The 16,580-nt window shown below is 42.0% G+C and overlaps 1 long non-coding RNA gene across 3 annotated transcripts in view; it reads right to left on the bottom strand.

Annotated features, from left to right (window-relative positions):
* LOC113614180 (uncharacterized) overlaps positions 1-16,580 on the bottom strand; it is a 296,124-nt gene that overhangs the window by 75,546 nt on the left and 203,998 nt on the right. For all 3 annotated transcript variants that reach the window (XR_003430497.1, XR_003430499.1, XR_003430495.1), the window contains one exon: positions 14,794-14,831. This is a non-coding gene — a long non-coding RNA (uncharacterized LOC113614180). The remainder of the gene's footprint in view (positions 1-14,793; positions 14,832-16,580) is intronic.

Below are 16,580 nucleotides of genomic sequence, written 5' to 3'. Positions count from 1 at the left end.
ACAATGGAACCGTCAACCGAGAATCTCTGAGAATGCAGGAGGCTGTAAAAATGCCAAGGGAACTGTTCTAAGAGACTGGAAAAAACTGTGATCATGTTTTGCAGTCACAATCAATGCACTGGTTGACCTGTTGTCTCTGGTAACTTTGGAAGACAGAAAATGTACCTAAGAAATTGTTGCACTGGGACAGAGAGCTTTATGCAAATTACTATAAGAGGCAGCTGGCCCTTACTAACTGTATGAGAAGGTACTGCTATAAAAAGGAATAGATGCAGAAACAGCAGGTTAACTTGGAGACAGAATTTAGAGAAAATAGAGGTTCTGGGAACAGCAAAACTGGAAAACAAATATGTGTCTTAACACCACCTTGTTCAGTGAGAAAATGATTCCCCAAAAAGGTTAAAACCCTGCGGAAAAAAAAATCCAGCAAAGTACCAGAAAGCTGTAGTCTCAGGGTAAAGACCAAAGCAGGAGTGTAGCACTAAGACCCTGTATTAAGACTTCGGAAATCTAGTAGAACCTGTTGGCTGGGCAAAACAGCTACTGAGAATGTGAGGGCATCGTTCTAGCACAGCCTTGCATACCCAAAGTAGTGACTGAGTCCAAGAGGAAAGTGTATCTCAAAGAGAAGTGCTAATTCCATTCTAGCGCCAGCATGGAATCCAATTCATAGGAGACCCTCCAAGATTTTGAGACAGCTGTACTGGCAAAAGTGTTACCAGTCCGGAATAGAACAGAACGACTTCGTTCAAAATGTAAACGTGAGCCTTGGATCCCCAGCTATGCATGCGCAGGAAGCAGAGCAACTGAGAAATCTGTTCAAAGGGTGCATTTTCCTGTTACTGAGGAGCTAAGGAACACACAGAAGAGAACGAACATTCGAGATGGTGGAGCCCAAAGCACTGGAGAACAACAAACTAGGTAGCCACTTCTGGGAAGCTGACTTAATCTAGAAATATTTCCCACCCCTGGGTAGGGGCTCTTCAATAACTCACAGCCATGTAAACAGTGAGCTAGATTTGCATATGCTCCTATGCACAGCTCTCCAATTCACGTATTTCAAGAAAAGGAAAAGAAGGTGTCACTTGTCATTTTCAATGTTTTAGTGCTCTATGAATTTTTAAACCTGTGTCTACTTCTTAAAGTAACAGTGATGTCATCTGGACGGTGATATTAGGAATCATTTTCTCTTTTCACTGTACTTCTGTATATTAAAAAATAAACTCATGTTATTGTTAAAAAGCATAACTAATGAAAGAGAAATTCTGATTCTAGGATCTTCTGTTGAAACACTTCAGACAAATATTCAAAGTTCATGAAAAACAGCTGCCGTAACATTGCTTATTTTAGGGAAATAAATGAACCACTTTATTGCCCCAAAGTTGAAGACTGAATTTTTTTCAAAGTATACATAAAATATTCTTTAGCCATTAAAATGCTCTAGATGCATTTTATTATCAGCAGCTCATGTTTCTAAATATCATACTAAGACTAAGTGGTTAAAAAAAAAGATGATCTGTTAGCAGATATAGTTACAATCCGGTTTTTGAATACATATATATGTTCAGTATTTGAATATATATATATATATTCCAATATTCTAGTATTCGAAAAAATATATATATATATACACCTTTCCACGCAGGCAGTAGTATGAGTGCACATACACTTCTAACTTAAATACGTATAAAAATAAATCAATTAGATAAAATGTCATAATATTAAAATATTCCACCAAGTTTAAAATATGTAATTAATTTTCAGTCCTGAACTCTACCCATTGTTAGAAGCCAATATGAATGTTAAGTATTAAATTGATTATAAAAAGAAATAACTCACACATTAAATGAAAACCTAGCATCACTGTCAGTAAGGTGATGATTTCCAAATGTATGAACCCAACTCTCACTCCCCACGTGAGCCCTAGAACTGCCTTTCTAATGCTTCTGAGGCACCTCTACCAGGATATCCCATAAACACTATGTGAAAAAAATTTTATTATTGTTTTCTCCCAAACCTATCATTTGCATTCTCTAGCATTTACCTATTTCCCAAGACTATTCCCTTATAATCACCGTAGACAGTTGTCATCATAGGCATTAATCAGTATTTATGGTGAGTGACATCTCTGGCCGGTACAATGAGAACAATATTTATCTCGCGGGGTTGTGAAAGATATTTAAACGCAGTGCCACTAATATGCCCAGAAGAAGTCCTGCGACAAAGTAAGCACTAAATGAACAGTAGATACCATTTAAATTTTCATCATTATCATTCTCTTTATTCTTCATGTCATATTTACATACGTACGCTTCTTTTGTAACTGGCCACCTTATTTAACATGCTTGTGTTTTCTGTTATCATTATCATTATCATATAGTTCATTATCATTATCATAATGAATTCTTTGGGCTTTCCTATCTTTAAAAAATGTTAATTTTGATTTCCAAAATTTTAAACAACTGTATTGGCTAATACTTCCACACTGATGTTAATAATAAAAATGACATCAGGCACCCTTCTTTCTTATTGACTCTAGTGGAATGTTTCTTTCATCATCAAGACATAGTTAGGCATTAGGTTGAAGTTATTTTTATTACTTTCATGTCTATTTTACCTAGAACTTTTGTCTGAAATAGTGGTTGAATTTTATCAAATTTTTTTGGCACTTACTGAAGCACCAAAGTTATTTTTTTCATTTAACTTAATAATGTCAGGAATTACATTAATACATTTCCTAATACTGAATCATTCTGGTATTCCTAAAATAGATGTTATTTCATCATGAGGTATTACTTCTTAATATACTGCTGGTTTATATGTTCACTTGCAGAGTTTGCATTAATATTTATATAACTGAGATGACACATTTTATGCATATAACTTTTTTACTTTGTGATCACTGTCAGATTTTAATATCAGAGTTAATCTACCTTCATAATATTTAATACAACTACTCCTTCTTTTTATATGGCCTTGGTCAGTTTTACTACCATAGGGATTACTTGTTCCTTTAAAGTTCAATAGCACAGAAATTTCACTTTCTCTATATTATGGGGGAAAATTACCTGCGGAATAACCTCCATCTGTCACTGTGTGAGCAGAGAGTGGAGGGAGGCTTTGACAATTGTTTTCAGTTGGGACCATGACAACAGTCTGTTTACACTTTCCTAACATTTCACCTCATAAATATTCTACAGTTTTCCGTATATATTCCAATTTTACATTCTTACTTATCCTTTATATTTCTCTCTCCCTCCCTCTCCCTTTTCCTCACTTAGACTGGGGTACACAGGATTTCATCTACAGGTTCTGCAATGTGCACCATGCCTTAGGAAATGAGACTCTACTAGTAATTCTCAAGTTTGTTTCCAGACTATAAGACCAGCTCTAGGACAGCAAATGTAAATCGACAACCTACTAATCCCTGGCTTATCATAAATTGCACGGAGAAATTCATTGGAACCAACATGAAACAATCATCCAAGTGAATACGGTCATCTCGCCCTGGAATAAGACAATGAGAAGGAAGCTCCCAACCTAATGAGACAAGACTCAAGAAAACAAAGAAATGAACAAACACTGGGCTCTGTGCAGAACCAAGGCTGCTGCAGTGGACACTGCTGGTTTGTTGTGTGGAGGGTGCTTTGAACCCTGAGTCTGCCCTGGGAATTCCCCAGAACATGGATCTGTGGGAGGTACCCAGCTGCAGCCCAGCCAAGAGAGACCAAGTCACTTGTATCCACGGCAACCACCCGCATCCCTCGCAGAGCCCTGGATCCCGAGGATGCCCAGCACTGTGACCACGAGCCACAGAGTGCCCCCTGGGTCCATCCGCTCCTCCCCTTTCCCAGTGCCCCCTGGGTCCATCCGCTCCTCCCCTTTCCCAGTGCCCCCTGGGTCCATCTGCTCCTCCCCTTTCCCAGTGCCCCCTGGGTCCATCTGCTCCTCCCCTTTCCTCTGCACCCAAGTAAATAAGTCCGGGCAAAGAGTTTGGATTTCTTAAAATACTTAGTTTGGTCAGCTCAGGTTGGAGAGCTGAACAAGCCAGATTGGTATAAGCTGATCCTACCGCGCCGTAGTCAAGACTTTCCACATCCTTGGAACCGGATCCAGGACTTACACTCTTGGTGAGGGGCACCCAGCATGGACCACGTGAAGCTGTGCTGAGCCACCTCTAAGGCTCTGACCACAGGGGAACTTGATCATCCCCAAGCTCTCAGAATGAGGCCAAGGGACTTCCCTGGTGGTGCAGGGGTTAAGAATCCACCTCCTAATGCAGGGGACACGGGTTCGAGCCCCGGTCCAGGAAGATCCCACCACGATGTGGATCCCACTCAGACGCGGAGCAACTAAGCCCGTGTGCCACAACTACTCAGCCCGTGTGCCACAACTACTGAAGCCCGCACACCTAGAGCCTGTGCTCTGCAGCAAGAGAAGCCACCACAAGGAGAAGCCCGCACTCTGCAACGAAGAGTAGCCCCCGCTTGCTGCAACTAGAAAAAGCCCGCGCACAGCAACGAAGACCCAACACAGCCAAAAATAAAAATAAATAAATAAATTTATTAAAAAAAAGAATTAGGCCAAAATACTTGGCACTTAAACCGACTTCAGTTCCAGAACAGGTGAACAGCAGGTAACTCTACAGAGTCATATGAATCTACCCCATAATCTCCTACAAACACTCCCCTACTTCCTGTTCTGGCCTTATGTATTCTGGTCTCCACGTCCAGCACCTTCTCTCTTAAGAGGACCGGGGATCAATGGGAACAAGGAGAGTATCACCAGATTTTAGTTGTGTACATTGCACATGTGTTGAAAGAAACTGGCAGAGCATTTATAAATTCTACCCTGTCTTCCCATTTTCTAAGTACTATTCTTGTTTTTAACTTTATTAATTTTTCCTTCCTCCTATTTTTAGGGCTATCTAGTCACATTACTGTAACGTGTATTTTATCGAATTAGAAATTAAAACAATTCTAAGGACACTTTGGACTGGAATTTTCTCCTTCTAAGGACACTCTGGACTGGACTGTCTGCCGGTGACGTCTGCAGATAGCTCACACAGATTTATTAAATGTTCAGGAATTCGGGGAGCCTGCTGTTCAACGCTGTCGTTATTAAAAATTAACTTACATAAACTTTCAGTCAAAACTCTATTAAAACCATAGTAATAAATAAACAAATGCTGTAATTCTCTCATCATCTCCCTACTTGTTATCCCTGCTTTGGAGGTTACTGGCGTCTATGGTGGAAACACTACATATTGGCGGCTACTGTCCATCTCCTCCCATTTCTGTGTCCAGTGACCATGGTGGGAGCTTGAGATCGGCCATGGTGGGGGCATTTCCACCACAGAAACTGGCAAGTGCTACAAATCAGGACTTTATTGTTTTGTTGATTTCCTAAAGAAAATGCTGGAGAAAATAATAATAGTGCAGATTAACCACAAAAAGAGTGTTGAGTCTTCAGCCATTATCCTGTGAGTAACAAACACAAAAAAATGGAGGACATATCTCCCAGTATTTGAAGTTTATTAACCACCGAACTCAGCAAACAAATTGCTCAGCTGGGGGATGCACAAGTAAAGTTCTGATGTATTCTTTCCCTGTTATTTTTCTCTCACTCATTAATATAAATGAATACACAAACACCACTCGTGCTTGAAATACACCCAGAAAAGCAACTGTTAAAGTTACCAGCCCACCACTAACCATGCCCAGCTCGTTTTGATTTTTACTCTGCCCAGCAGCATTATTTGCTAAATAACTTGCAATTACATTTTAAATGTTCCCTTGTTTGAATGTCCTTAATCTCTAAATGCCCTCTTAAATAACTCACTACTTAAAGAGTGCTATTTTTAAAAGAACACACCCACTTAGGATTTTATTACACTTTTTTGTTATTAAGTTCTAATTTTATTGTTCCCTAGTCATAGAATGTGGTGTCTACTACTGCTCCCTTTATTGAGTGATTGCGGGGTGTCCTTGTGGCCAAATATAAAGCCAAATTTGGAAATGTTTTGTGGGTCCTGGAGGGGAAGGCGTGGTCTGCCTAGCTCGGCTCACGGGTATTAAATATACAGACACACATGCTAAATTCTGCTAATTATTCTATCTGGGTCTTCTACCAAGTTTCCAAACTTTGTTTACATGAGCTCTGGAGGTCTCAGCCTCCCCTACTCCCTGTATTTCTAAAGGTTTTACCCATGATGATTAAGCACAGTCATAGTTTATTTATGCTTGCTGACACTTTTCCTAAATGTTTCGATCAGTTTGTTTTAGGTGTGTCTCTGGTAGACAATTTATCACTTGGTTTTAATCTGTAATGAGTGCCTTTCCGTATGAATAGAGACCCTATTTGCACTTACTGTCAAAAGGCAGTTAAGATTCAATTGTGTCATTTTACACGGTGTGTTATGTACAGTGAGATGTCTGTGCCTTCCTGTCCGATTTTGGTTTCGTTAGTGATATGGGGAGCGTGAAGTGAGTTTTTAGCAGTGTAAATTTAGGACATTTCTTTAGCTGTCTTAAGAGGACCACAGAAGTACGCTATTTTCTCAACGGCAGTAAGATGGTCTAATCATCTCTACCTGGTTGACACTTGACGGAAGGCTGTGTTTTCTCTCTCTCATCTGACCTTCAGTTAGTCTCTGAACCAGATACATAGTGTGGACAGGCCAAATCTCGCTAGTTTCACTGCGCTCCTTGTGGAGTGAGGGTCCTTCCCTGCCTCACCGTGGGTGTCGCTCCCCTGTAAGACCAGCCTTCCCATGGTGGTAGCATGAAAGTCAAGGGGATGTTGGCCATGTCAGTCTTTTTAGTGGAGCTGAGCTTTCCTTTCTCCACCAGAGCCCTCTGTTTTGCTACTGTCCCCAGAGGAGACAACTGTTGATGATTTTATGGATGCTAAAAAGTATCCCATCACCAATGTCATGCAAAAATAAAATGTCTTGTAAAGATGAAACCACCTGTGATACATTTCCGTGTTTTTATCTGTAGAACAACCTGTTTCACTGGGAGCCTCATGACCGCGATTCAATAACCCGTATGCATTGTTATTACACATCCAGGCTACAATCAAGGCTGCAGACTGAGTTTCAATGCACATGGCGACATATTTTCAATTTGCTGTTCATTACTTTTGTAAAACATCTATTACAGCCAACACTGTTTCCTTAAAAACTTAGCAACTGGATCTAAAACTCAGTTAAATTCAACGTTATAAAAAGCTAGAAATAAATCATTGAAAACCTGAGAAGAAGGAAAAACTAATAAGCCAACAATCCACTAATGTCGTTCTCTCTTTATTCCAAATACATATGAATTTCCTAATTTATGAGGTACAGACATACAGGTATGCCTGTGTGTATGTGTGATAAATATATAATATGTATAATATGTAATATACACATATCACATTTTTTGTGAGGTATATATATCACAACAATTGAATCACTATTCTTTTTGCTTTGGGGTTATTCCCTAATTTATTGCTGAGACATTAGTTAAGCGCAAAGCAGAAAATTACTTTATAAGCTCCTGGGAAGAGTAAACCAGAATCTATCCTCAACTTACTCGGAGGAGAGTACCAGAAAACCAAACATACAAAGGAAAAGCTGCAGATACACCAATTATTATGATTCGTGAGGACAAGGTAGACTATGACACGGTATCTAAGAAGCGCCCCCATTTCAGTGACTCCACACAGCAAAGATGTATCTCTTGCCCACTCATCCTCGGTGGTCCTGCTTATCTACCAGCTGTCATGTCTACAACTTGGTGGCCTCCCAGGCCCCCAGGCAGGGGATGTGAGGCTGAGGCATTCTGCAGGACACTGGTGCAGAGCAGGCCTGCCCAATCAAACAACGGGCAGAAGACCTAAATGGGCATTTCTCCAAAGAAGATATACAGATGGCCAACTGGCACATGAAAAGATGCTCAACATCGCTAAGGACTGGAGAAATACAAATCAAAACTACAATGAAGTAGCACCTCACACCAGGGTCAGAATGGCCGTCGTTAAAAAGTTTACAAATAACAAATGCTGGAAAGGGTGTGGAGGAAAGGGAACCCTCCTGCACTGTTGGTGGGAATGTAAATTGGTGCAACCGCTATGGAAACAGTATGGAGGTTCCTTAAAAAACTAAACATAGAATTACCATATGATCCAGCAATCCCACTCCTGGGCATATATCCAGACAGAACCATAATTCAAAAAGATACGTGCAGCCCAATGTTCATAGCAGCACTATTCACAATAGTAAAGACATGGAAACAATGTAAGTGTCCATCAACAGATGAATGGATAAAGAAGATGTGGTACACGTATACCATGGACTACTACTCAGCCATAAAAAAGAATGAAATAATGCCATTTGCAGCAACATGGATGCAACTGGAGATGATCACACTGAGTGAAGTAAATCAGAAAGACAAATACCATATGATATCGCTTATATGTGGAATCTAAAACACGACACATATGAACCTATCTACAAAGCAGAAACAGACTCACAGACATAGAGAACAGACTTGTGGCTGCCAAGGGGGAGGGGGGTGGGGGAGGGATGGATTGGGAGTTTGGGGTTAGCAGATGCAAACTAGTATATATAGGATGGATGAACAAGGCCCTACTGTAGAGCACAGGGAACTATATTCAATATCCTGGGATGACCCATAATGGAAACGAATATGAAAAAGAATGGATATATATGCATAACTGAATCACTCTGCTGTACAGAAGAAACTAACACAACACTGTAAATCAACTATATTTCAATTAAAAAAAAATTTTTAATGCATTATGTGTTTTTCTAAACATGACACTTATGTAACGGTTCGTACACATTTTTAAAGTCATATTTTATGCAAGTCCTTCAGGACCTATTTCTTTAAATTAAAATCACAAATAATCCCATCATTTATATTTTCTTTCCAGTACACGCTATAATTTTTTGCCACTTTTGTCTAGGGATACTTAATGATTTTCATTATTATTAAAGAAAAAAATAAGCCCATTAACATTTGATGAAAGTGGAGTGTTTTTAAAAACCATGTTACATATGACAGACCAATATATGATCTGAACCTGAAACTACTGTTGCAATCTCCTGGTGTTGGTCAATTTCAGGGACGTTGATTAAAGAAAAATATTCAGATGGAAAAAATTTACAGATTTAAAAACTAAAAAAAAAAAAAAGAAAGAAAACAGAGATGGTGAAAAGATCGGTGGTTGCCAGGGGCTAGAGGGGAGGGAGGGGTGAACAGGTAGAGTGCAGAGGACACGGGACACTGTAATGGTGGACACGGGATATGGTGTATTTGGCCAAACCCACAGCACACTCAGCACAAAAAGTGAACCCTGATGTAAGCTAGGGACTTTAGCTAACAATAATGTATCAATCGTGGTTCATCAATTTTAACAAAATGGATGAAATTAACTCAAGATGTTAATAATAGAGTGACCAGAGGGAGGAAGCAGAGTACGCAGGAACGCTGGACTTTCTGTTCAATTTTTCTGTAGACCTAAGAGTGCTCTGAGAAACAAAGCCTACTACTTTTTTAAAAATTCCATCTGTAGAGGTCAGGAAATGAAATGTTTAGGATGGTAGGAAATTTAAGTGATGCCTTCCTCAGTAATTTGCTGAGACGGTTTAAATGAACGGCACGGTATGTCGTGATATGTAAAATATAATCCTGAATTTAACAGTCAGAAACTCCCCCCCCCCCACCAAACCCTAGCTATCCAGAGTCAGAAGAGAAAAGGAACGTTGCATCTGGTTTGCATAAAAACCCACCTGAAGGGCTTGTAAGATGATTTAGAAGGACTCGCTGCCCTCCTTCGCTGCCTAAATTCTCCCCATGCTTAGATTCTTTTGTGTAAAGAGGGCATCGTCCTCATCATCTACTCCTGATTTGCAAAGAGCACATGAATTGCAAATAACTTGGACTTAATAAATTTATTAGGGGGCTTTGTTCCGTGGCAGGGGGGAAAATCAGGCCAGTGTGACCTCAGCGTGAGCGAGCGGCGGGGCACAATCCCCGATTTTCCTCCCACTGCAAATCCCTGCATCTGATCGGGAGCCACAATAGTAGGATGGACATGTGCTTGCTTCTCCCCATCCCGGGCCCTGAGAACGTGTCCGAGCTGGCGAAGCTGTCTCTAGGGCTGGTGAGCCGGCCCTGAGCATCCTAATTGCACCCTCAGCTGCTGATGACCCCAAGAGGCTCCTTCAAGCCCATTAACTTTGAATGTGGTCCCCACCAACAAGGCCGCCCATTGTTAACCACAGCTGAATTCCGTGAAATGCTGGTTTTCAATGTTTTGAGTAAAAATTCTTCCCAAGCTGTGAAACGTTGGCAAGAGCCTGATTAATGGGACTGGAGCTGAGACAATGCACCGCGCAGCTGAGTAATCGGGGAAGCGTGGAAAACGAAGAAGAGCTTGAAACACAGACATTAGCCAAGGCCAAGGACACCAACCAGACCAAACCAAATAAGGCCATCATCTTGGGGAGAGAAACATACAGACTGGCTGCAAAGCGCTCTGCGATGATTCAAAGATAAAACAGCCATGTCTTCCAATGAGAGCCAAAAACAAACAAACAGAAAACAAAATCAGGGTCACCATTCTCCAAGCGTGAGGACTTACTTTGTATCATTGGTTTTACCACAATTAGGAAGAGGACTCCTGGTTCTAGCTGAGTTAAGCCCGCAGCTACCTGTGCATCTCTCTACAGCTCCTCAGGCAGCCGTACTTCCTGAAGGGACTGAGTTCACATCCCTTGGGCTTTTCAAAGTTGACCCAGTCTGTTTTGTCCTCTGTGCTGTATCCCTGTCTCAGACTCCTGGAATCCTTTCAAATGGTTTGTCTTCAAAGCCCTCCCAAACCTATTCTCAACCAAAGATGCCACCTTTTGCTTCAACTGGAAAACAGGAAGCCATCAGCCTCCAATTCATACGTGTGCCCACTATTAGAATCTTATGTACGTTATCTGTAGCCAGACTCTATTCTGGGTTCAAGAAATATTACTTGATTCAAGAACATAGGTACCAGGGCCAGATCACTCTCACAATTTCTCTCCATCAATAACCCTCTCTGAGTCCGTTATTTAGCCTTAACAGTAGCACCTGCCTTCTTCCAGGGTCATTTTGACAAATGAACTCTCTAACACATGTTAGATGCTCAGCACAGTGGTAGCTGATGCTGGGCATTCCCTCACAAGCTCTCAGTAAAAGTCAACTCTGAAGAGCCCCATTGATGTGAACCTTGTCATATGAGAAAGTCAGATAAACACCGTAATCATATTCTCATTTCCGTTCTGCATCCACTGTTTAATACCCTATAACCTACATATTAAACACCATGGAAGACCAGGGATGTCTCCTCGGCAATATTCTCTAACTTCTCCGCCTGATACAAGCTCATAAAGTTACAACTACATTCCACACACAGAACAGTAACTACTTACTGGATACCTGCTGTGTGGCATGAGTTATATATGAAAACAACGAATCCAGGCAAACTGACTACATAAATGCAGTGCAACTCATTCATCCAGTACATGTTTACTGAGCCCTCCATACACCAGCCTGGTGATATAGCAATGATCGAAACAGATCAATTTATTCTCACTGAGGACAGATTTTAACGTGAAGGGACAAATAACAAAGCAAAATGTCCATCAGGGAGTGATCATTTCCAGGAAGAACAGATCAGACAGGGCAGAGAGCTGTTGGGAGTGTGAAGGGACAAGGACCTCTGTGTCTTCATGGAGAAAAGACAAGGGGAGGAGCTGGGCGGGGTCAGGTGTAAGGCGTCCTCATTTTTTCCCTACACACTCGCATCATGCTTGACGTGATGCGTGCTGCACTATCACGCTTTGATTAACAACTGTAATGAAATAGTGGGAAAGAGCAAATTAGATTTCTGCACTGTCACGAAATAAAGGATGAAATGCATTCAACTAATATTAGTTGGGAGGGCTGCCCACTTATTGGTCTGCTCCAGACGTCACACATTTTGGAGGTTCCCTGGCTCCATGGAGCAACGAGCCTGTCTCCCATGCTTATGACGTCCTATCCTGGAGTTGCTGTCCGGAGTGGATGTGGTCAAGGGTTAATGAAAAACAGAACGGGAGTGTGCTCTTTCTCCTAGAGCCCACGATGCCCTCCCTCTCCCCCCGACCGTCCCCACCCCTTCTCCTCCTCTCCTGTGGGGACCATTAGGTACTGGGCTGCCATTGTCCAAATGGGAGATCGTTGCTCTGGAACCAGAGTCCAAAAATGTCAGTCTTGTTTAAAAAAAAAAAAAAAAAAGCAATAATGCAGATGTATGACAAAAAGATTTGGAAAACTAAAAGCCAAGTGCGGAGTCAATTCTTCTTCTCCTCCTCGCCCCCTCCTTCCTTCTTTTTCTTTTCTCTCCTCGTAAAAGAGAGGATAGGGGGACTTCCCTGGTGGCGCAGTGCTTAAGAATCCGCCTGCCAACGCAGGGGACACGGGTTCGAGCCCTGGTCCGGGAAGAAATCACATGCCACAGAGCAACTAAGGCCACGAGCCACAGCTACTGAGCCTGCGCTCTAGAGCCCGCGTGCCACAACTACTGAAGCCCGCGCGCCTAGAACCCGTGCTCCGCAACGAGAGAAGCCACTGCAATGAGAAGCCCGCGTACCGCAACAAAGAGTAGCCCCCGCTCGCCACAACTAGAGAAAGCCCACGCACAGCAACGAAGACCCAATGCGGCCAAAAATAAATTAATTTTTTTTAAAAAAGAAAAAAAAGGAGAGAGGACAGGAACTCCATGCAGTGTGAAGGCCACCCAGGGGCAAGCCAGTGACCAGAACTGATGCCTCCTCCCAATGCAGTGACTACGAACAGCCTAGTTTTCTGATGCCATTGCAGGCAAGAGGAAAAGAGAGCAGGCAGGATTTAATTGATCCGAACTGAACGAGTTTACCTATATTTTTGCTGCAGCCTAACTGTGTGTCATTTGGCACAATGAGGACTCAAAAGTTAGCTTATGTAGAGTTACAAATAACAGAAAAATATGTTTACATAACTCACTATTTGATCTAAATACACACTCACTCTTGTAAGGCCTCGGTAATATCTCTGCTAGTAATGATGATAATAACATCATTACTAAGAGTAAGAGTAAGAAGAGAAAAACTAGAGACATATTTGAATCCTAGTTTTGGTTAAAAAAAAAAAAAAAGCTATGAATGTGCTGAGGCAGCAAAGCATTTATAAGTTGCTGAACAGGGTCCCCCTGGAAGGGACAGACATTTGTAACAAACTGAGCGGGCACCTGCCCTCAGGTTGACTTCACGTGGCACCCTCTTCTACAACATGCACTTCTGTTTACCTACAATGGAGCCCTGAAATGACAGCCTGTCAGAGTGGAGCAGGTGGCTGTAAATGAGAGCATCTGGAAAGGTTCTCCTCTCTCTCTCTCACGATTTATACTCATTCTTTAACCAAACCAATCACGTAGAAGACAGGTGGCAAAGCAAGGTTATTTAGGGTCACATGCCGTTAGAATCGAGGGTCTGACTTTACAAATGGAAGGCAACCTGAGTTGACTTGTTCTCTCTTTCCGTTTCTTTTTCAGTCTGTCGTTTTCTCCTCCCCCCCATATAGAACCAAAAAGACTTGCTCCAGTCTAGCATTCTTGCCTCTCCATCAGGGCTTGGCAAATAGCTCATGGATCAACTCAGCCCACTGCCTATTTTTGTGGATAAAGTTTTATTAGGACACATCCTTGCCCATTCATTCACACAGTGTCTGTGGCTGCTTTCACAGGACAGCAGCAGAGCTGAATGATGGCAACAGAGACCGTACGTACAGTGTTCACAAAACTGAATATATTTACTCTATGGCTTTTTACAGGAAAAGTTTCCTCTACATTGCAGTATGGACCGACCCAAACCGAAGGACATTCTATGTAGTACCTGAGCAGTACCCCTCAAGATTGTTCTGCAAAACTCTGACTCCCGAGGTAGTTCTGAGAAATGCCTGACGTGACTGAAGGAACCTGGATGAAGATCTTGAAGCAAAGGTTACTTTCGGTACGTACCTCCAGACCGGCACGAAGTCAGCGGTATAAAACCCAAAGAGGGCCTCGTACAGCGAACCCATCCCACTAAGGAAGGCCCCGAGAAAGGCCAGCCTCTGCACGTCAACCCACCACACCAGCAGCATCAGAGTCAGGCTGCCCAGCGCACCGCTCGTTTCCACACGTGGCCAGTGTACACTGGAAACGTGGCACTTCCAAACTGGGACGTGACGGAAGTGCAAAATACACACTCACCTCAAAGGCTAAACAGGAAAAGAGATGGGCTATAAAACATCTCATTCAACGTTTTACAATGCGTGTAGAGCTGATACCTGGGATATACCGTATTACACAAAATATACTGTTACATTAATCTCACTAGTTTCTTTTTACCTTTTTAACGTGGCTACTAGAACTTTTACAATCACAGAGGCGCTTCAAATTTTGGCTGACGTATAAATTCTACTAGACACAGATGATTCAGAGGAACGAGGGAAAACGTTCATGTACTGTTGCAAGTATCATTTCATGTTTTCATAGAAAACTTCCGAGTGTAATTTAGGAAATTTATCAGGATACTAAGTATACACACACACACAGAGACATATTTATTTACACACACACACACACACACACACACGGGTACATGGTATGTCAAAGACTGACCAGTTTAATGTGGAAAAAAACAAAAAAGCAAAACCACTGTTCACTTAAAAGGAAGACAGCATTACTTACACTTCAGTTTTCCTAGGAGTGTCCATCTTTACATCTTTCTGTAAAAAAAAAAAAAATACACGTGTAATTGATAGCCAATGTATGGAGACAATCTAAGTGCCCATTCAGGGATGAATGGATAAAGAAGATGTGGTGTGTGTGTGTACACACACACACACACACACACACGATGGAGTAGTACTCAGCCATAAAAAAGATGGGATTTGGGCACTTGTGACATCATGGCTGGACCTTTAGGTTGTTATGCTAAGTGAGATAGGGCCAATAGAGAAAGACAAATACCGTGTGATTTCACTCACATGTGGAATATAAAAAAAAATGTATCAACAAACCAAACCAAAAAAAACCTTTACATACAGAGAACAGAGTAGTGGTTACAAGAAGGCAAGGGGAGGGGAGAAGGTGAAATGGATAGAGGGGATCAACTGTACGGTGACACATGGAAACACAATTTGGTGGTGAGCACACGGCAGTGTACAGTACACAGAGGAGAAATATAATGCTGTACACATGAAACTTACATAATGTTATAAACAAGTGAAGCAAATAAAGTGAAACCTGGGTGGTGAATTTAAAAAAATGTTTAAAGGCACATGCATTCTCCTTCTTGGGAGGACCTGGTCTTCATCTTGAAACGAACATACCCTGCCTGGCAGACCACTGGACTTGCCTAACCAATAACCCCAAAGGCAAGGTAAATAAACTCCAAGGCTTTCCGAAAAGCACAGCGTGGGTCCCCGAAGCTACAAGCTCCCATGGACTGGAGGCCTGACCCCAGTAGGAACAGTGTCGGTTTCCGCAGGTAAGTATAGTGGGTTTCAGTGTGGTCTCTCAGACACCCCGTGACCCTGTGCAGAACTGCTGTGCTTCCAAGGTGACTCACCACCCCCCAGGCATTCCCAGGAGGGTCTCAGCCTCTCACGCCCCCATGACCACAATGAACTCGCCAGTCTACCAGAGATAAAGAGGCAACCAGGCCTCTGTTCACAAATACGTGGTCTCGACGGGAAAAACGGTGGAGGTACGACCACTATGAGACACTTTATAAAATTATTATTAATCTTAGTTTTACCTAAGGGCAAACCTGAGCTTTCCATCACTTCAGCACAACTCATGACCTAGAGCTTTCAACCTAACCCCTTCGTGTTCAAGACGGATTAGCTGGGGGAGTTGGCCATTTTACAAATGTTAAAGAAGTTAGTTATTCTTGGCTTCAGTATTTATTTACTCCAGCAAATAATGGGGAAAACACTGCTGCAGTGAAACAACTGGGCTTTGCAGAAGTTAAGACCCATCTGTCTTCTGCAAGTTTTTATAATACGTTCTCAGTTACATAACGGTCCCCATTATCTGGTAAGTGCCTAGGTCAAACTAAGTTCAGGTTTTGGAAATACCTGTATAAACAGAGTGCCGTGAAATGATTTTTTTCCGTGGCAGGGGGAGACGGGGAGTTGTGCGCAGACAGAGGCTGATGTGTGCTCTCCTGGAGCCATTTTATCAAACGAGCTAGAGCGTTTGCTTCAACTGACTGACCTCAAGCTATGCCTCAGCATCTCAATTGCTGGGAGAGATGAATACCTGATAAAAGATGGTTACAAGATTAACCCTGAGGACAACAAACAACTCAGAGCCCAAGAAACCTAATTCTGAACATGACACCAACATCATTTAACCACACACTGCAGACAAAGGGCATATTTCATTGTTGGTAACACGAGTGCCTGCAACCAGTCCTATTTCCCAATCTTGCCATTTTAATCTGTAGAACAGATAGATACACTGCCTAC

Source organism: Aethalodelphis obliquidens, unplaced genomic scaffold (assembly GCF_003676395.1).
Source record: "Aethalodelphis obliquidens isolate GAN/ISIS:26980383/991018 unplaced genomic scaffold, ASM367639v1 scaffold91, whole genome shotgun sequence".
Taxonomy (NCBI): Eukaryota; Metazoa; Chordata; class Mammalia; order Artiodactyla; family Delphinidae; genus Aethalodelphis; species Aethalodelphis obliquidens.
The sequence above is the reverse complement of the archived record's forward strand: the minus strand, read 5'-3'. Positions and strand labels throughout refer to the sequence as shown.